Source organism: Carettochelys insculpta, chromosome 31 (genome assembly GCF_033958435.1).
Source record: "Carettochelys insculpta isolate YL-2023 chromosome 31, ASM3395843v1, whole genome shotgun sequence".
In the NCBI taxonomy this organism is placed as follows: Eukaryota; Metazoa; Chordata; order Testudines; family Carettochelyidae; genus Carettochelys; species Carettochelys insculpta.
In genome coordinates, this window is record NC_134167.1 from 3,603,108 (window position 1) to 3,625,132 (window position 22,025).

At 47.7% G+C, this 22,025-nt stretch overlaps 1 protein-coding gene across 5 annotated transcripts in view; it reads left to right on the forward strand.

The window, feature by feature from the left end:
* The window catches only part of LOC142004338 (early growth response protein 3), a 324,184-nt gene that overhangs the window by 19,069 nt on the left and 283,090 nt on the right, over nucleotides 1-22,025 (forward strand). The window lies entirely within an intron of this gene.

Sequence of the window (22,025 nt, forward strand, 5' to 3'; positions counted from 1 at the left end):
CCACTTATAGATACAGGCTTCCACACAGTTCAAGCTCCAGTCTTCTCTTGCAAACCACACCCCTGCCTGGCACTGCACATGCTCTGGTGTCTGAATAATACAGTGTGAGGAAGTACATTCTAAGGAGAGAGCATCCTGTGGGAATCAGGGCACTGGAATTCATAGTCAAGTTTTCTTAAAGGACTAGCGCAGTCATTGCCTTGGGGATCCTCACTTCTTCATGAACTACCCAAGCATACACAGTACAAGCCTTATTATCCAGCATGCATGGGGAAAGGGGGTTGCCAGTCAGTCAAAGGTGCCGGTTTTTCCCACTTTTTCCACCAAATGCAAAAATGTTAAAGAAATGAAATAATTGTACTTCACACGATGCCTTTTAACCCTGTTACTATATACACTGCTGCCTCAGGGCCAACAAACACATGCAACTTCTGGAAGTACTGGAAAATAATGCTGGATAGCTACTGGAATTGTTCCAGTTAACTGAAGGGGAGGCTGCATTGCACTCTATAGCAGAGGTCAGTTAATAAAATTTTCCAGATATTTAAGCACCAGATAACAAAGGTTTTACTGAACTTGTATAACCTGAATTCTGTCACTGAATATCAGTTGATGGGGCAGTAGCTAGTGATCTGCATTCTGCATAAAACAGCTCCCTCCCTGGGCATATCACTAGTTGGTGCTGAGCCTAGAAGAGCATTAAACTCAGGCATTCTGTGGCGATGTTTGTGTTGTGGAAAATAAACAGCTTAGTGCCTCTCAGCTGACCTTTCATAGAATCATAGAACACTAGGACCGGAAGGGGCCTCGAGAGGCCATCGAGTCCAGTCCCCTGCCCTGACAGCAGGACCGACCACTATCTACACCATCCCTGATGACATCTATCTAATCTGTTCTTAAATATCTCCAGCGAGGGAGATTCCACAACCTCACTTGGCAATTTATTCCAGTACTTGACCACCCTGACAGTTAGGAACTTTTTCCTAATGTCCAACCTAAACTTCCCTTGCTGCAGCTTAAGTCCATTGCCTCTTGTTCTCTCCTCACAGGCCAAGAAGAACAAGTTTTCTCCCTCCTCCTTATGACACCCTTTAAGATATCTGAAAACCGCTATCATGTCCCCCCTTAATCTTCTCTTTTCCAAGCTAAACAAGCCCAATTCTTTCTTTCAGCCTTTCTTCATAAGTCATGTTCTCCAGACCTTTTATCATTCTAGTTGCTCTTCTCTGGACCTTCTCTAATTTCTCCACATCTTTCTTGAATTGGGGTGCCCAGAACTGGACACAATATTCCAGCTGAGGCCTAACCAGCGCAGAGTAGAGCGGAAGAATGACCTTTGATGTGTTGCTGCAGTGAGTGAAATAAGAGTGGCATCCTGGGTGGGACTTTCAAAAACATTCCTCAGTGAGCTGTGTCTGTGTTTGTCTTCAGTGAGAGCTTTTTCCATGGGCAGCACTGGAAGCAAGTAGGGGCCAACAGCTGTACATACACCTATAAAAGTGTAATTCTCTGGCTGTTTGATGTGAATGTGTGATCAGGGTAACCACAGCTTCTTTACTGTAATTAGATCACTGACACTGAACAGGGAGTGCAGCTCCGCTCGATGCTGCTTGCATTCCAGACTCTGAGCTCTTGGGTTCAGATTTCACCTGTCTATTTTTGTAGATAGCGCCTTGCTTGGTTTTTTTCTGCCCAGTCATTTCATTCATGGCTGCAGAAATTTTAACCTAGAACCTTTTTTGGTTCTTGTGAAAACAAAAGAAGCACTCCTGAAGAATCTGTCTGCCTGTAAACCATCAGCGTTCTATTAAGATATCACCTCAGCTTCATATCAACATGATTTTCAATGAGCTTTTGTTGCTGGTGTTACTAGTGACACCTTGGATTATTAAAAACAATTCCTTTTTAGTACTGGAGCTGCTCACCACTGTATTCCATGGCTCATGACTAACCAAAGTAGGCTGGTAACAGAGGGAGCAGTGCTAGTCTATGCACTATCAAAGCAATTATATTTTGTTAGCCTTTAAAGTGCTACTTGACTGCTTTTGTTTTTGAAGTATACTGATGAGTGGGGTGAGGTGGTAGCTCTTACTGGTCTAGCTTCTGGTGGCAAAAGATACAAGCTCACATGTAACTTTTCTGGAGGAAAACAGAAGAAAACAACCCTAGGCTGGTCAGTTCCACTTTGGTATCTTGTTAGTGTCTGTTCCTCATTCTTCTGCCTTAATTCAAAGCTGCAAGATTTTGGTTGCAAAACAATTTCCTGGCAGATTTTTAAAGTGTTTTTTCTCTTGTATGAAATAAAGTAGAAACGAACTTGCACATAATATCATTATTTGGTTTGTTTTCACAAAACTTTTTTTCCCCAAAGCCTTCGTTTGGGAGCTGTTACTGGACCGTGTTCCAGACTCCATTTTTGTGACACTGTCTTGCAAAAGCAATGTTAGTTTGGTTAAATCTCTGGCTGCTCAGCCAGACTGAACTGTGGAACACAGCCCCATGTGTGGTGGTGTAGTGTGTAACTGCTGATTTTCTGTAAGTTGTGCAAATCTGTTACTTAATAGTCTTGCAGCTTTAATGGCCTCATAACACTTGCCCTTTACGTTGTAGCTGGAAAGACTTGCAATCTCTACCATTTCTGTGTGCACTAGAGAATGACCTGTCCTGCCCCTCTTGGCACTGCCTTGGTGAGGCAGTAGGTGGTGTAAATCAGACTGACTAGTTCTTCCTAAATGATGGCGCTAAGTTGTAGCTGCACCAGTATCTTTCAAAGGATACCTGGAGTTACTGTCCCACCGTAGGAATGGCTTTGGAGGAAGTGACTCAAGGCTGATGTTGGCCTAGTTCCCAAACCACCTAGACCAAAGCATGTGCTTGGCACAGAGCATTCACCAGTTTTCAGGAAGAGCTGGGGGAGCAGTTGTCCCACACCAACAGCAGCTCCCGCTTCTCCCTCCAGGAAGCAAACAGGTGTGGCTCAGCTCAGGCGGTGCTCCAAGCCAGCAGAGATTGCTGCTGGTGGTAGCTGAAAGGGAGCAGGAAGGAGGCAGGTTTAGGGGTGAGGTCTGTTCTTGAAACCATTTTTATAATCAGTGGCAGTATTAAAGGGGATATGGAATAAATGTTGGCCTCTGGTTAGAGGCCCTCTGCCAACAGCTATCAGCTGTCTGACCCTATGGTGACAAGTCTCCGAGGGGGAGGGAACTGTTAGTCTGGATGCACAAAAGCTGCAAGGAGCTTAGGTTTGTGTGGGCATTAGTTTTCATGGGTAAAACCCACTTCATTTGAAGTGCTGGGCTCCCATGCCTCTGAGGAAGTGGGCTTTAGCCACAAAGCTTATGCCCAAATAAGTCTGTTAATCTTTAAGGTGCCCAGGGCTCCTCATTGCTTCTGGCCCTTTGGCAATCAAAAGCAGCCTGAATGTCTAGCAACAGCACATCCTACTGGCTGGCAGGGGCATCTCGCCTTGGGATCCATGCTCGGTCCCTCACTGCAGAACTTGGTGAGGGAGCATCTGCTGTTGCCATGGATGTCTGGAGCAAGAGAGCCACTGTCTGAGAGAGGATTCCTGAGGAGAGCCATTGGCCATCTGGAGAAATACAGAGTGCCCCTGGGCTTGGACACAGGCAGGCGTGATGGGAAGGGAGAATACGAAGCGCTGCTACAGGCTAGGAACTGACTGGCCGTGCAGAAAAGGACCTGGGGATTACAGTGGATGAGAAGCTGGATGTGAGCCAACAGTGTGCCCTTGTAGCCAAGAAGGCTAATGGCATGTTGGGGTGCATTAGGAGAAGCATTTCCAGCAGATCTAGAGAAGTTGTTGTTCCCCTTCATCTGGCACCAGTGAGGCCACAGCTGGAGTATTGCATCCAGTTCCGGACCTCCCATGACAAAAAGGATGTGGCTGCACTGGAGAGAGCCCAGCAGAGGGTGACAGAAGTGATGAGGGGGCTGGAGCACATGACTTATAAGGAGAGGCTGAGAGATTTGGGCCGATTTAGTTAGAGAAGAGAAGTGAGGGGGGGATTTGAAAGCAGCCTTCAACTTCCTGAAGTGGGTTCCAAAGAGGATGGAGAGAGGCTGTTCTCAGTGGTGGCAGATGACAGAATGAGGAGTGATGGTTTCAAGTTGTGGTGGGGGAGGTCTAGGCTGGATATTAGGAAAAACTATTTCACTAGGCAGGTGGTGAAGCTCTGGAATGGATTAACTCAGGATGTGGTGGAATTTTCTTCCCTAGAAGCCTAGTTCTGGCTTGTCAAAGCCCTGGCTGGGATGGTTTAGTTGGGTTGGTCCTGCATTGGGCAGGAGGTTGGACTCGACCTGTAAAAGTACAAGGGGTTCTGGGCACACCTGAGAGAACCAATCCTGCTTAAAACTGGGCTTCTTACAGCCCAGGCTGGAATTTCCTTCTCAATAAGACAAATCAAACCAGTCCCAAGTACTTTTGTCTCCCCCACTGTCTAGCCAGAAGCTACACAAGCAAACCCACAGATTCTCCAGCTACTCCTAATGCCCAAACCAGGAACCCTCCTTACTCCAGTAAGAGGCTATGAAAGCTTATTCCACCTAATCCACACGGATTCTTGCAGCCCTCAAAGGGTCTAGCCACATTTCCAGGTCAATATATACTTAGATCTTAGCTGAAGCAGCGTGCTGGGTTCTTTCCCACGTCTCCTTTTGTAACCCAGCCAGTTGCCCAAGCTTGCTTGGTGAATAAGCTATTTCTAGCACAGTAGCGACCCCTATGGGGCAATGGATAGAAGCGAAGATTATGCTTCCAATGAGACTTGTCTCTGGGTACAGTTGTGCAGGAACAAACCCAGAAAAGCTTCATGAGAAACTCAAAGGATGTGCTGGGTTCAGCCAGCTTGACCCAGCACAAGGAGCAGGGGCTCCCCAACCCGAGATCTGAATATCCCTGGTCTTTGAAATCTGATCCTGGATCCAGTGTTTGCAATGACCCTTACCTTTACCCTGGGCCCAGGTCTGAATTTTGTGCCTTGCTTCTATCTTGGCTTTGCATAAATTTGGATGAGACATGCCAAACCCAGGGAATTTTATGGTAAACCTGCATCTTGGGTGGACTGAAGTGAATTCAAGCCTATTGTTTGCTACCCCTTTCCTGAGGGAAGGGTCTGGGAGCATGGATATTGCAACTAAATAACTCCCACTCCTTCCCTGGCTCTGTGAGCCCCTGTCAGCTGACACAAGCCAGATGTAGCCATGCTGTGGGTCTTTTTATAGCAGTGTAAACCAATGTTTCCTACCCCCTTTTTTATGGCATCCACATGTGGAATAAATTTTTGTGGACTGAGGTATGTGTGGATGTGCACCACTGGGAGAAACAAACCTGGCTGTGGAAGCTCTGCTAACCAGCTGAGCAGCACTGGAATCCCCCCGAGTGGCTGCACAAGCACACAGCTTACTGGGAATGCTGGTCTAGATATACACTGAATGTCCTTCAGAATATCTTCCATCAGATGTCTGCATGGGACTCCTCAGCTCGCTAGCACTTTCTATGACAAGCCAGTGGCAGAAGCATCACCAGCTCAGTCTCTTAGAGATTCCCTTCTCTGACCTGAAAGCTGAGTCCAGATGAATAGGCCACTGTGAAGACATCCAGGAACTTGGGATGCTATTGAGGGTGGCCCAGAAATTGGGGATTCAGCTGCCTTTGTCATATTTTTGGGCTTGTCAAACTCAAAGGAAGACAGCATCCCTCTGCCAAAGAGCTTCCAGCCTAAAGCACACACTGACCGTATGCAGCTGGCTGGCCAAAGGGCCTTGTGCATTGCCTTGGGAAGGCTTGTTAAGGAATGAAGAGTCCTGTTCCAAGCATGAATAGCAGCCAGGGGGAGAAAGGAGGATGAGATGCGGGCTGCTGGCTAGTTACACCGCCAGGAGCTCTGAGGCAGTTAGACCGGCACTTCCTATCTAGCCACACAGGAAAAATAAACAGCTGAATGTCACCAGAGCATGACAGTGCCTGTCAGCCAGCATGTGCAGCCTGGAATTCTTCCTGCTACACCAGGTATGTCACGAGCTGGTAAATGATATCAGTGCTTCCAAACCATCTGCTGAACCGGGGCTGTTGTGTGTACAGTGAGCTCAATAAGCAGACAGCTGTGCAGCCAAAGTTCCCTGCAGCTGTGAAGCTATTAGCCTTGTTTGCTAGTCAGTTGATTCTCACTCTTGTGCAGTCACCGCCACCTGTAAAAACCGGTTTCAACTTGGCCAGATCATGTTTTATATTCACTCTGCACTGCCTTTCCAGGAGCATAAATGACCACCCAAGGCGTTAGGCTGGGCAGAGTCTGTCTGCTGTTTCAATTGCAGTGGTTTTTTTCCATTCCTCATGTTGGAGAGGTGGTTCTGGCACAGCACATGGGGATGCTGTTGCCTGAGTCATTTACAAGCCATGTGAAACACTTGCTGTCTGCAGAAGACTGCTAGGTGGCACCATCCTCCTTTTATTCTCCTCACAAGCACTCCAGGGAGAAGTGCTCCCCACCCCACCCCACCCCTCCACTCTCTGATTCGCTCACCTTGATTATCTGTTCCTGATTTGTCCTCCTCGCTTACTGTGTTTGGTTCTCTGGGCCTTAAATATTGAGTCTGTTCTGGTCTGGCTCTGGTCCGAAGAAGTGGGTCTGTCCCATGAAAGCTCACCTAATAAACTATTTTGCTAGTCTTTAAAGTGCTACTTGACTGCTTTTTGTTTTGATAACGTATAGACTAGTACGGCTCCCTCTCTGTTGCTATCCAGGGAGAAGGGATGGCATGGGGCTTGGAAGCTGGAGTTAGCTGAAAGTGCTCTGGGTTCTCAGCTGGCCACAGGGTCCAGACTTCCTGCTTAGATTTCATCTGAAAGGCTGCCCCTAATGCCACTTTAAAACCACCAGTGGTACACAGTGTCCAATCCAACAGAGTAGCACCTGCTTTGCTTACCTGGGGTGCTAACAAGCTCCTGTGGCCATGTGACCTCAAGCAAAGTGCGGGGGAGGGAGGATGAAATCTCAAAGGGAGGGTGCAGTACGATTGGCACCTGGGTCTCAGGCTCATCCATCTCATTAAAAATGTTGGAATATGTTACTGTTTGTCTGCATGTGCCCATTTATATACTGATTATTAATGGCATTTACATTCGGCATACTTATTTTCTTACACACGCCAGACATGTGGCTGTTTTATACGAACATAACTGAAATTTCCATTGGTTTGGATTACGTTAGATGAGGGTGGCTGCTAACTGCAGGAATGAAAATTGGGCCCCAACGTAAGTTTTCTTGCCCTGACCTAGAGGATGCAGTCTGTGAATGAAAGCTAACAAAAATCCAAGTCTGACTCCTCTGTTTGATACCTTCCTGTGCATCTGAGGTTGCCTGGTTTCCTATGGTTATGGTGCCAGTCATTCTTTTCAGCACTGTGAAATGTAACTCATGTAGAAGAAACTTTATGCTGGTACTCTGGGGTGGGCGGCACTGTGCAGTTGATAAGGCCCTGGGTTGAGAACTGCTCACCCTGGCCACTGGGTAGTGGTAAGGAATCTTTGTTGCCAAAGTTTCTTCAAGTACAATTGTCCTGAAAATTGTGTGGGGGGTGTGAAGGGGGCTAAAGGGAAGGAACCCCTTGAGCTGTTATCACTGGGGCGTAATATGCAGCTCTGACCTGTGGCTCTTCAGCAGCACGTCTCCAAGCACTTCAGAAAGCTCTGTTGGTGCAGAGAAGGGAAGTGACTGAGAAGACCAGTCAGCAGGCTAGTAGCAGACCTGGCAATAAAACCTTGTCCAGGGCTCATGCCTCTGCCAAGACAGAGGGCCTGATTCAGGTCAGCATGAGTGCCCAGGTATTACCCAGACCAGATACCTTGCAGCATCTGGGGCTGGCTCACAAGTCGCAAGGTCACCTTCCATCTCCGGTCCCAGGCTGAGTTGAGAGGACTAGCCATGAGAGGGGGGTGGGGAGAAAAATCCAGGGCCCTGTAATTTCTGAGCAGGAGCCACTCGCGGTGCTGTGAACATGGGAGCCCAGGCTGATGTTTCTCATAAGAATGGCCATACTGGGTCAGACCAAAGGTCCATCCAGCCCAGTATCCCGTCTGCTGACAGTGGCCAATGCCAGATGCCCCAGAGAAGAACAGAAGACAATGATCAAGTGATTTATCTCCTTCCATCCATCTCCTGCCCTTGTACTGAAGGCTAGGGCACCATACTTTACCCCTGGCTAACAGCCATTTATGGACCTAACCTGCAAAAATTTATCGAGCTCTTTTTTAAACCCTAAGAGAGTCCTGGCCTTCACAGCCTCCTCCAGCAAGGAGTTCCACAGGTTGACTGTGCGCTGTGTGAAGAAAAATTTCCTTTTTATTAGTTTTGAACCTACTAGCCATCAATTTCATTCGGTGTCCCCTAGTTCTTGTATTATTTTTCTATATTCACTTTCTCCACACCATTCATGATTTTATATACCTCTATCATATCGCCCCTCAATCGCCTCTTTTCCAGACTGAAAAGTCCCAGTCTCTCTAGCCTCTCCCCATATGGGACCCGTTCCAAACCCCTAATCATCTTAGTCGCCCTTGTCTGTACCTTTTCTAACGCCAATATATCTTTTTTGAGGTGAGGAGACCACATCTGCACACAGTACTCAAGATGTGGGCGTACCATAGTTTTATATAGGGGAAGTATATCTTTTTTGTCTTATCTATCCCTTTTTTAATAATTCCTAACATCCTATTTGCCTTACTAACTGCCACTGCACACTGCGTGGATGTCTTCAGAGAACTATCCACTGTAACTCCAAGATCCCTTTCCTGATCTGTCGTAGCTAAATTTGACCCCATCATGTTGTACGTGTAACTTGGGTTATTTTTTCCAATGTGCATTACCTTACACTTACCCACATTAAATTTCATTTGCCATTTTGCTGCCCAATCACTCAGTTTGCTGAGACCTTTTTGTAGTTCTTCACAATCCCTTTTGGTTTTGACTGTCCTGAACAACTTGGTGTCATCTTCAATCTTGGCCACCTCACTGCTTAGCTCATTTTCTAGATCATTGATGAACAAGTTGAACAGGATCGGTCCCAGGACTGACCCCTGGGGAACACCACTAGTTACCCCTCTCCATTGTGAAAATTTACCATTTATTCCAACCCTTTGTTTTCTGTCTTTCAACCAATTCCCGATCCATGAAAGGATCTTTCCTCCTATCCCGTGACCGCCTAATTTACATAAAAGCCTTTGGTGTGGGACTGTCAAAGGCTTTCTGGAAATCTAGGTAAATTATGTCCACTGGGTGCCCCTTATCCGCGTGCTAATTAACCCCTTCAAAGAATTCTAATAGATTAGTTAGACACGACTTCCCTGTGCAGAAACCATGCCGACTTTTGCCCAATTCGTGCTCTTCTACGTGCCTTGCAATTTTATTCTTTACTATTGCTTCTACTAATTTGCCTGGTACTGATGTTAGACTTATCGGTCTATAATTGCCAGGGTCTCCTCTAGAGCCTTTTTAAAATATTGGCGTTATATTGACCGTCTTCCAGTCATTGGGTACCAAAGCAGATTTAAAGGATAGGTTACAAACCACTGTTAATAACTCCGCAATTTCACATTTGAGTTCTTTCAGAACCCTTGGGTGAATACCGTCTGGTCCTGGAGACTTGTTACTATTCAGCTTATCAATTAACTCCAAAACCTCCTCTGTCACTTCAATCTGGGAGAGTTCCTCAGATTTGTCACCTAAAAAGGCTGGTTCCGATTTAGGAACCTCTGTAACATCCTCAGCCGTGAAGACTGAAGCAAAGAAATCATTTAATCGCTCCGCAATGGCACTGTCTTCCTTGATCGCTCCTTTTATATCTTTATCGTCCAAGGGCCCCACTGCTTGTTTAGCGGGCTTCCTGCTTCTAATGTATTTAAAAAACATTTTACTATCGTTTTTTGAATTTTTGGCTAGCTGTTCCTCAAAATCTTTTTTGGCTTTTCTTACTACGTTATGACACTTAATTTGGGAGTGTTTGTGTCCCTTTCTATTTTCCTCACTAGGATTTGACTTCCACTTTTTAAAAGCTGCCCTTTTCTCTCTCACTGCCTTTTTAACATGGCTGTTAAGCCATGGTGGTTCTTTGTTAGGTCTCTTACTGTGGCTTTTTTTATTTGGGGTATACGTTTAAGTTGGGCCTCTAGCATGGTGTCTTTAAACAGTTTCCATGCAGCTTCCAGGGATTTTAGTTTAGTTACTCTACCTTTTAGTTTCTGTTTAACTAGCTTCCTCATCTCAGTGTAATTCCCCTTTTTGAAATTAAATGCCAGAGTGTTTGACCGCTGCGGTGTTCTTCCCAACACAGGAATATTAAAAGTTGTTATACTGTGGTCACTATTTCCAAGCGGTCCAGTAACAGTTACCTCTTGGACCAGATCCTGCGTTCCAGTCAGGACTAGATAGAGAATTGACTCTCCCCTTGTGGGTTCCTGTATTAGCTGCTCCAAGAAGCAGTCATTTAAGGCATCAAGAAATTTAATCTCTGAATCCCGTCCTGAGGTGACATGTACCCAATCAATATGGGGATAATTGAAATCTCCTATTACTGTGTTTTTTATTTTGATAGCCTCTCTAATCTCCCTTAACATTTCACCATCACTATCACTGTCCTGGTCAGGTGGTTGGTAATATATTCCTAATGCCATATTCATATTAGAGGAATGAATTGTTATCCATAATGATTCTATGGAACATTTTGATTCCTTTAGGATTTTTGCTTCATTTGATTCTATATTATCCTTCACCTATAGTACCACTCTGCCACCTGCACGACCTGTTCTGTCTTTCCAATATAGTTTATAATTTAATTTCTCACACCACTTTCTCGGGGTAATGCCAGAATTGGTGGCGTGAGAAAATGGAAGCCGTTCACCATATCCCATCTGACCCAGCGTGACCTCACGGTATAAACTGCTTTTGCCTCATGCTTCTGGAGCCAGTGGTGTCATGCGGGGATCCACCAGCAGGGGGTGGTGCATGAATGCTGCCTACTTCTGGCTTTGCTCCTGGCATGTGGCAGGCAGGCTGACTAACCTGCTCCTGAACAGCTTGGTAGGCTTCCAAAGAAGTCTTTCAGAGAGACAGAAAAGCACGGGATGTGCTGGGCTTTGCAGTGCAGTACAGTATTGTAGTTTGCAGCTCGGGGCAATGCTCAATGAGATGTGAAACGCAGAGCTGTCTTTGAAGCACCACGCTTCCATATATAATCTTAACCCTTGAATGCCTTAGGAGGCTTTTGACCTTTGGAGGGCTCTTGTAATGTCTGTTTCCATCAAAGGGAATTGAGATTGGGCCTGGAGTTGGAAAGTTTGATCAGGGCTGATCCAAGTCCCTGGGCATGAGCAATTAAGCTAAACTCCAGATCTGCACAGCAGTGCGGTTACTCATGGTCTTCAGGCAGGACACACAGTGTCTCCCTCTGGATTCCTGGGGGTGTGCCCTTGGTTGGATGGACCAGCAGGTGATGGTGTTCTCATGCTTAGAACTGGGTTTGGAGGGCCAGGACTCATGTGTCAAACTCAATGTAAACCTGGCAAGTTGTCACCTCTGCCTCACTTTCCTCCTGTGAAATGGGGATAGTGATGCTGATGGGTTTGCTACTAGACCCTTTTTTAAGGAAATAGCTAAGAATAGAGCTGATGAGGAAGTTTACATTTTTGACTAAATGAAGTTTTGCAGCTAGTGTCTTGCTTACAGTGGAATGCTGGCTTCCTGAAGTGTGAAAACACTACGGATTCAGGGTTTCTTTGGGGAAAAATGAACTTCCATTTTGCATAGGGGAGGATTTCTCTCCATGAGTCCCAGCTATTTTAATTAATAACCCCGACAAGGTCAAATTGTACATGCATATTCAGCAACTCTGCTATGGTGATAAATGGTAAATAGGGCGTGACTTCACAGGGCACATTTCCATCTTCCCACTTCTGGTCCTTTTTAAGCCAGTGTTTGGTCTGAACATGGTGCTGTTTGAACAAGGCGTCAGCCCTTCTGATGGGCTGTCCGAGAGAGAGGGATCAGGAGCCACCCAAAGTACTGGGCATGGGGGAGAGAACAGGACGACATCAGGGTGTAGAAGTGTGGGGACATTTTACTTTTCTGACGAAATGAGTAAACGGTGTTTTGACTAGAGGACAATCAGGAACAAAGACAGCCCTAAAGTCAGGAGACGGAAGTGACACTGAGCTAACTTTCTATTTGGGGTCCTATACTGTCTGGGTGTAAGGTGACCAGATGTCCCACTATTAGGGGTTTGTCTTAGGCATCTATAGCCCCCACCACCACATGCCCCCAAAAGTGTCTCTGTTCTTCATGCTTGCTGTTGGTTTACCCTATCAGGATGCTGGGGCTGTTGGAATTATCCACGGCTTTGTGTACTTTGAGATACTTTTCCCTCCACCTCTCACGAAGTAGCTTGCAGTGTGTGTGTTCAGGCCACGTAGGGGGCAGCTTGCATCTAACACAAGAGCTGTTTCCCTGCAGTTTAACACAACGGTTCCTGCAACTTCCTGGCCTGGCAAGGACTGAAATCCACTCCCAATCCAGTTGTGTATCCTGTGTGATTTCCATGAACCTGTCTTTGAAGCTGAGCTAACTAGAGGACACAGGGCAGTTGATCTTGCTGTGCTGGTGATCTGCGGTGTCTTTGCTGACCTAGCCCATAGAATGGGCTCATCAGGCTGGACTGATGGAACTTTGGTTCAACCCCACTGAAGGTGAAAACATCTTTTCTCCAGCCTGCTTCTACTATGAATGTTACTTCACACCTGACATGGTGCCTGTCCTCCTGCACTGGGAAGGGTATGCACTCTGCAGAGGGGGCAGTCCCCTCCCACAAGCAATAGGGTGAGGGTGTGTTACCTGCATCTCTGCTGCTGGGGTGGGATCTGCTCCTGTCCTGAAGCTTGGTGACAATAGCCGGCAGAAAGTTGAGTAGCACATGCTCCAAAGCAGGCTTTGCCTTTTGCTTGCAGATCCTTCTTTGAAACAGCTGTGTTAAAAAAAGGCACAGGATTGGGAATCAGGACTCTAGGATCTATTCCGAGCTCCACTGCAAAGTCACTGAAATGACAAGAGGTCTTAAGCTTTCGTAGGCAAAGACCCACTTTGTCAGGTGCATGTAGAGGAGATTCCAGAGGCAGGCTTAGTTATACAGGCTCATGAGAAGGAGGGAGTCTCAATCAAGAGGAAGGTCAGAGTTCATGAGGTCAATTCATTCAGGGAGGATGCAGCCCACTTCCCACAGCTGATGTGGATGTGTGAACACCACCAAGAGAGGAGAAACTGCTTTTGGAGTTGGCCAGCCAGGGAGACACTCAGTAACAAATTTAAAAGTGGCTATCCTGCAACAAAAGAACTCTGGAAAAGACTCCAAAGAGAAACTGCAGAGCTGCAATTCATTTGCAAATTTGACTCTTGTCTCTTGGCGTTCATACCTCCTTATTAGCTGTTGGAAGTGGGCCACATCCTCCCTGCCTGAGCTGACCTCATCAGCTCTGGCCTTCCTCTTGATTGGGACTCCCTCCTTCTCATGAGCCTGTGCAATTAGACCTGCCTCTGGAGTCACCACTACATTGGTGTTGAAAACTTGTGCTCCAATAAACCTGCTAATCTATAAGGTGCCACAGGACTTCTCATTGTTTTTGCAGATACAGACTAACATGACCACTCCTCTGATACTTGCAGACTCACTGGAACTGTAGGCAAGTAACATCCCACCCCACTCCCCTTGATCTGCAAAAAGTGGATAATTTCAATAGAGACAACAGCACTAACTTACTAAGGCATGAAAAGTTCCTGGTGATGGTTGGCAGGAACATGAAAGGGGTGAAGGGTTCTCATTCACTGATTGCACGGCTGTTTACATTAATTTGACTACACATGCAGGGGCTAGAGAATGGCAGCAAAGGGTGGTTCTCTTTCTGGTCCCAAAGCCTTTAGATCTTCTGACAGGGCACAGCTCATTGCTGTAGTCCCAAGAGGATGCTGCTGTGCTGTGTCTCTGGAGTCAATTTCCAGCTGGGGGCTGGCTCACTCTTCTGGGGAGGTGATGCCTGTAGATGCAAGTAACTTCAGTCACAAGCTCAGAGAAGAGTCTGAGCCTGACTCTCCCCCTAAGAGGAGGCCAGATTCAGGAGGGTGACGTCTGGGAAATGGGCAGATGATATCTCACCTGACTTGCACACTGGTGTGGGCCACTACTGCTGGGGGTGCCAGCTCCTAACAACCAGTCTTTAGGGGAGTTGAGCTCAGTTACAGTGCAGCCAGGTCTGGGGATGAGCTGGAGGAAGAAAACTCCCCTTCCCAACAGGAGGGAAAGTGTGTGGCCTAGTTCATCTGCCTTCCCTCCCCATTAGTTTGCCCACCAGTTAAGCCTATATGTCATTGGTCAAGTTCCAGCTCCATAACACTTGATTTTACCAATCCCCATTTGCAGGCCTTGGACTGTCTCAGCGTGGCCTTGTTTTGTTTGGACTGGTTTAGTAAGTCTGGTTCTCCTGCACCTCTCTGAAACAATCTCTATTCAAGAGAACTAGACAAACTTTCCATCATGATAAAATATTAAGCAGGTAAAAGACAGCGCTCTCCAGCCTTCTCTCTCTCTCTCTCTCTCTCTCCACCCGCACCCCCAACCCAGGATAGGGACCATGTTTTTGTTCTCTTTGTACAGTGCGTAGCACAATGGGCCCTGCCCTGCAACTGAAGCTTAAGGGGGCTATTTCAATATAAATTAATAGTACTAGAGTTCAGTTCCTGCCACGGTTGTGTGACTTGGGGTGTCCTGGAGCCAGCTGAAGGCAAGCACTTAGGGCAACAGTGTAGGGCAGGGATGGGCAACCAGCAGTTGTGGATGGGCCACATGAATGGCCCTCCTTCACCTCAGTGGGCTGCTCTGGGGTTTCACCTGTGGTCCCATGGCCCCCATGTGCATCTCAGACTGTGGCACCAGACCCGCACACTTACTTGCCACTCCCCCTCCCTCCCAGCACTTTTTGGAGGGCACGAATCAGCTGATTCGCACTCTGTCCCCGCTCCTTCCCCTCCTTCCCAGAGCTGGAACATGGGCAGCTGATTTGCAGTATTCAGCCCTGGGAGGGAGGGGAAGGAGTGGGGACAGAATGCTGGTTGGGTGATGTGTGGCTCCTCTGAAAGCATTGGGAGGGAGCAGAGAGGGACAGGAAGTGCAGGGCTCCAGTGACCCAGGGCGCAAGAGGCGTGTGGGGGAGCAGGGCAGCCGAGGGACCTGCAGGCTGCCAATGGAGTACCAGCGGGCCACAAGTTGTCCACTACTGGGGTAGGGTGCAGTGGGGCTTGAGTGCTGCATAGGCGTTGCATAGGGATGTGTCTGTCTTCTGCATTGTGGAGTCTCTGTGAGATGGGTCTAATGGTGCTTCCTACCTCTAAATGTGTGGCACAGCTCCTCAGGGTGTTTGCTCTCATGTGCAGCTCTCCAGTGGGCAGGGATGGAAATAACTTACATCTTCTCACAGGTCCTGTCCTATTGCAACCTGGGTCCCTGCCAGCTCCTTCAATAGCTCCCTGCTGGCTGGCAGCTCAGCTGGCTCTTTGCCAGTGCTGCACACAGCGTGCTGCCTGTGATTTCCACCCGTGGATGTGGGGGAGGCACACGGACAGGCTCTAGACATAGCGCCTATGTGTTAGGACATAAACCCGTATCTCTCAGGCCTAAGCTTTCCCCTAACTGGTTGGGTTTAGGAGGATAATTTGCCCCTGGGCAGATTAATGCCAGTTTTGCTCGTTGAGGACTTTTTATGCTCAGAAGCATTTGCTGCTGGTCATTGCCCGAGCTGGGAACCCGAGATGAGGTACCTTAGTACTTATTGCACTCTGCCCTTGTCTGCATTCGGGCTTGAACAGAAACTTTGAAACTCTGTGAAGTTTAGATGACTGCTTCTGACTGGGATTAGAAGAACCAGGAGAGGAGTCACTGGAGAGTAGAAGTGGGGTCTGAGCTCTAACCAGTATCGCAAGCTATTGGATGTGTTACCAAATGATCCTTGGGAGATGCTTGTCAGACTTTCTAGCAGAGATGGTCACAGAGGAAAAGCAGCATTAATCCTGGCTATTAGCCTCCCAGCAGGAAAAGGACAAATCTTTTGAGAGAGGTGGTTGTGGAACAACTTAAACTACGCCACTTACGTCTACAGCAAAGCAGGTAGAGGACAGATATCTGGATGCTTTAGTTACCATTTGTTCAATACTCAGCATACATTAACCTGCTAAAAAGCAGGCACCCTTTCTCCCCAACACACCTCTCCATCTTCTCTGAACGTGAACATTGATAGACGTGTCTGGTATGTTAAATGTGTAATCGGAGATTTCACTCAGTTTCCTAACAGCGCTAGCAATGACATGTCATAGGTGTGTAACAATGCTCGCTCTAAGAATGACCACCCTGTTTAATCATTGGCTCTTTCTATTTATAGTTCCATATAGTATCTCTTTCAACAAAAGCAATCACTGTTGTCATAATTGTTTTGTTTCTGAGCTTAACAGAGCAAGGATTAGTAAGCCTGTTGATGCTTCCTAAATAAGACTGCCAGGAAACAATGGAAAAGACTCTTTTCCCCATCCCCAGTATTTTTAGCTCAAAATCTTGGGCTTCAAGATCTTGCAGTTGCTGAGAGTATAAAGATTTGGAGAAGCAGGTGGAAAATGGGCACACTTAATTTATTTTTGAGCAGCTGTGGTGCAGCTGGATGGGAGGAGCAGTAGGGAGAACACTTTGAGCCAGGAACTCCTAATCCTGACCCTGATATTTTGTTGAGTCTCTTAGGATAAAATTTCCAAAGGGATCAGTGTGTCCCCCCCTCCCACTTTGGTAGGTCAGTGGTTGTGACATCTGAGCCCCGAGTCTTGAGATGTTGGGCTCTGGTAACAGCTAGTGGCTTCAGCTAGGGGCTGGATGCTCAGCATTTCTGACAGGCCCAAGCTCCCTCAGGTGGGGGCATCAGGACATCAATACCATTCTTGAAATTCTAGGCCTCTGTGTGTATGCAGCATGGGGTCCTGCTTCCCAGGGCTGGCCTGAGATGGATCTAAGGACAATATCCTGCGCCTCTGGCTTGCTGGCATCTTTAAGGAGAACTGAATTTGTCCCAGGGTTTGTGAACCAAGTCCTGCAGGGCAGCGTTGTTTGGATGCTCTCTCCATGAGCAGTAGGGCTGGAGGAACATGTCTTCTAACCAATCCTTGATCCTCTTTTCACAGTAGAACATGCCAGTTGTCTTAGGGCCAAGGAATAAGACCCAAGTCGTGTCTCACAGGTGACTGTAAACTGAGGCAGGGGCATTGGCTCTCTGTTTGCAGGCAGAAGGGTGCAGGTGGGAGTGGCTTTAGGGCTAACTTCACTTCTTTATGTTCCTGTTGGAGAGCAGGTCCCACTACAGTGGGATTCAGCACAGCCTTGAACTGTCAGCCACTCAAGATGAAAGGCAGCGCCCGTGCAAGCAGCTTCTGCCAGCTGCATGGAGCTGGAGCTGCAGGGGCAGGCTGCTCCAGCAGGGGAAAGCTGACATGCAAACCTCAGGTGCTGTCCGCTGGGAAACCAGCGGCTTAAACTCCTGTGCTGCTAAAACCCTTCTTGGAAGGGTGTTTTCCAGGGCCAATTTGACTCCCCACCCCTCCAAGCTGTCTCAGCTGGGCATGTAGATTGGCCAGTTAACTTTGTTCATCATAACTTTGTTATGATAGAGGTATATAAAATCATGAATGGTGTGGAGAAAGTGAATATAGAGAAATTATTTACCTTTTCCCATAATACAAGAACTAGGGGACACCAAATGAAATTGGTGGGTAGTAGGTTCAAAACTAATAAAAGGAAATTTTTCTTCACACAGCGCACAGTCAACCTGTGGAACTCCTTGCCGGAGGAGGCCATGAAGGCCAGGACTCTCTTAGGGTTTAAAAAAGAGCTTGGATAAATTTTTGCAGGTTAGGTCCATAAATGGCTATTAGCCAGGGGTAAAGTATGGTGCCCTAGCCTTCAGAACAAGGGCAGGAGATGGATGGCAGGAGATAAATCACTTGATCATTGTCTTCTGTTCTCCTTCTCTGGGGCACCTGGCATTGGCCACCGTCGGCAGATGGGATGCTGGGCTGGATGGACCTTTGGTCTGACCCAGTATGGCCATTCTTACGTTCTTATGACCCTTTCAGACCTGGTTGTCAAGGGCCAGCCAGTGTCTTGGCAGCAGGGAAATAAGTGACTCCAACTACCTAGTTGTGGGACAGTAGAGCCAGGAAGCCCCAGCTGAAATCAGGGCCACATCATGTGATGTGTTGCACAAATGCCTAGTGAGAGATGGACCCTGTCCCAAATTGCTCTGAATCTAAACTGGCAAGAGGATGGGATGGGAAGTAACTTGCCCAAGGTGCTACTCTGGGTTAACTGCAAAGCTGGGGACAGAAGTTGGGACTCATGACACAATCTGCTGCCCCACGTACCCTAACTTAGCTCCCCTCTTTGTAGCATTGGATTACTTCCCCTGTTTACTTAGGCTTTATTTGTGTCTGGTGTTTTCAAATTCAGACATTTGTCTGTGTTTCAAGCTGCTGACAATAAATCGCACTGTTGTGTCTGAGCAATCAGGTGCCTGACTCCCTCCAAAATGATGTTCGGAGGAGTTGGCCTGCAGGTCGTTTGCTGCTTCCTGTTACTCTTTCCAATAAAGCAGACCACTCTGGACGCGACAGCTGGTTTGAGAATTAGCGCTGTTAGGATTAAGGGCAGTACACTAGACACCTTACCCAAATCAGTCTGTACCTGAAACAATCTTAACCCCTTTCATGTAGGCTAATCAGTGAAAGGGCTTGCATCACCTGGGGGTAGGCCACTAGCTGTCTTCTAGAGGCTTTGTCTATACTGCATGGCTACCCCTGCGAAGTGCAGCATAAACGTTGCTTCTCAGCACTTTTACAGGCAAAACGCTTCCACCCCTGTGGGGGTGAGGGGGCCATGTTGTTGGCAACAAACCGTTTATGCTGGCACTTGCCATTGGGGAGCGTTTGTCTTTTGTGGGAAGGGGAATAAGCTTCTGGGAGTGATATAAGTTTTGTGAGATATGGCCTGAATTAAGACTGCCAGGGAAGAAAGAACCTCACAATGGCGAAGTCAACCTATCCAACATGCAGTTAGCATGAGGAGTTAAAACCTAGGGGTCGGAGTCCCAGTTCCTACTTCAGCTGCTGTGCTACAGTGCCTTCCATATCTGGGATTCCAGCCCTGTGCTGTCTCCCCTTGGCCACGTCAGGGGCCTGTGCCTTTGAAGCAGAGGGGTCTGCCATCTGACCTGACTACTGGTACAAGGCCTAAATAGGTGTGAACTGGAGCATGGACCAAGCTGTGACTAGCCAAAGGACTGAGACGTGCACATAAGGGTTTGTGCTGGCAGATCCCTTTGCAGGATGGGCTGTGAAGTTCTAGGTAGCTTCAAATATGCTAGTCCCCAGGGATGTCGTGAGGATTAGTCAGTCAGCGCTGTTCGTGCAGCGCTCTGTAGTTCTGAAATGGAGAATGTGCTATTGGCATTGCTATTCATGTGTCTGAGTGGGGAACAGCAGCCCCATGGTGGGGTCCCCTGGCAGAGGAATCGCTGACTTCGCTCCCCACCCAGAGGGGCTTTCCAGGGTGTGCGCTCATGCAAGCAGGAATTTGGGGCAAAGTGGGGAACATTTGGATAGCTGGGAAATGCTTCCCCCCACCTTGTCCCTCAATTTTGCTTTGCTCAACCAAAAATAAATTGGAAAAGAAAATTGGACATTGCATCAATTTGGAGCAAGTTTATAAATTCTGCAGCTAAGCAATCCCAATAGAAAATGATAGATCGTCCGTGAGCACGCAGTCCCTGCCGTGATGTATAGCCGCATTAGCTGAAATGCCGTATTACATGATTCTGCTTTATTACCAGTGTTGGTGGCAGACAGAAAAACAGATTACACTTGAGATCAAATCGATAGGAACTTTATTTACTGGCCTTTTAAAAACATATTTCTGCACTTTATAAAAACATACGGTAGATGCTATTGATAGAGCTTGTCTGCTTGTTAAAAAGCAATTTACCCACAGCGATTGTTTTTAAGCTGCAATTTACGACATTACCTTTTACCTACTCTTCCAGATTTCTCTGTTCATCGTTGCATTTGACGACTTCCTTAGAGGTTTCTTTGGGCTGTAACGTTATGTGCCTTGGGAGGGTGGACTCCGCTCTATTGCTGGGCTTTATTCTTATTCCTGTTTTGTTACATCAGTAATTTGATGGATGGTGCTTCCTGTTTGTGGTGAATGCTGGGCCCCTACCTGAGGGTCTTGTGTGAATGTAGGATTAGTGTGAATTTGGCAGCCGATGGCCAGCAGACCAAGTTCAGGGTGAACTTGGGGTAATGCCCATTTGCGGTAATGGAGCTGACTCCAGGATCAAGCAGGGTGAGCGTCTTCTCTTGGCCAGCTTGTCATTGACAGCTGGCTCCTAAGTAGTGACCAGGCCATATCCTGGCACTTACAAAATTAGCCTCTCCTGATGTCGAAGGCCTTGGCTGGAGCCCAGCCCCTGAGGTGTTTTCACTCTGCATTGATGCCCTTCGCTGGTAGGTAGGCGGTAACCAGGTGGGTCCTGTGCTTGCTTCTGCCCCAGACTGTACTGCCTTGGGAAGCTGTGGAATTGCCATCGTTGGCGACTTTAAGAGCAGGTGAAGCAAATGACTGTCCCCATAGGTGATGTGGGGGATGCACAGAGGGCAGCAGGCACCCTCCACATTGCCCCACCCTGTGCTCACCGAGCGCTGTGCCACTGCTGATGAGTATGGGCACAGTCCCACTCCTCCCCTCCCCTCAGCCGTGTGGCCTGAGAGCACTGCTCCAAGGCTGCACCTCCCGGAAGTGGCACGGACCCACAGGGACAGGGAGAGGGTGGGACAAGAGAGGGACGGGGCAGGGCAGGGCACCTTAAAGACTAACAAAACAATTTATTAGGTGAGGAGCTTTTGTGGGACCGATCCCCTTCTTCAGATCATAGCTGTACCAGAACAGACCCCATACATAAAGCACAGAAATCCAACAATTATCATGGTTGGCAGATCAGAAGAGCAGAGAGACAGGGGCGGGTGTGGGGTGAGGAAGCTAGGAGTCAGATCAAACACCAATGTATGTAAAAGAGTCCTTGCAATGGGTCAGGTAACTGCTGTGAAACAGTGTGACTGTGAAACACAGTATAGAAAGGATCAGTCCTGTTAGTTTGGCTGGGTTTTTTTGGTTGCGTGTTTAGCAAGGCTGGTAGACTTCTCTGGAATAAGGCCACATGTCCTCTGGCTGCAATCCTGCTCTGTCAAGTGGCTTCTGCCATATCTCCTGGCCGGTGGAACTAAACCATGCCACAATGTGCTTGTGAGCTGTGAGGCATGGCCCCGCCCCACCAGGGAATGGGTGTTATGATCCGATGCGAGAAATAGCCAGCTGAGTCCTGCCACTTGCTTCCCCACTGGAGTAAATTGCCCAGGGTGGTTATGGAAGGTCCATCATTGGAAATGCTTAAGAGCAGGCTAGACAAACTCCTCTGGGGGTGGTCTAGGTACTGCTTAGTCTTGCCATGAGTGCTGGTGATTGGACTTGATGAAAGCTTGTTGACTAGTGTCCTTCACACCACAGAGCTCATGGGTGCAGCTTGCACTAGTCATAAACCTAGCTGAGAGCTGGACTGACTCCATCTCTTGTTCCTGAGGTTTGTGTCCACTCTGTGCCTCTCCCCTTCAGCTCTGGCAGGTCAGGTGATGTGTAAGTGGTTAGGGGTTTGCTCCGAACTTGGCCTTGTCATTCTATGTCCATCAGGTACCCAGTCTTGGGACTCTCTCTATTTTAAAGGGTCTTTATTTTCAATTCCCTTAAGGTGTCTGTGGCCGTATTTATTTTCTAAAAAGGCTGCTCGTACCTATGAATTAATCTGCCCCTGGTTTTTAATGGAAGGTGGC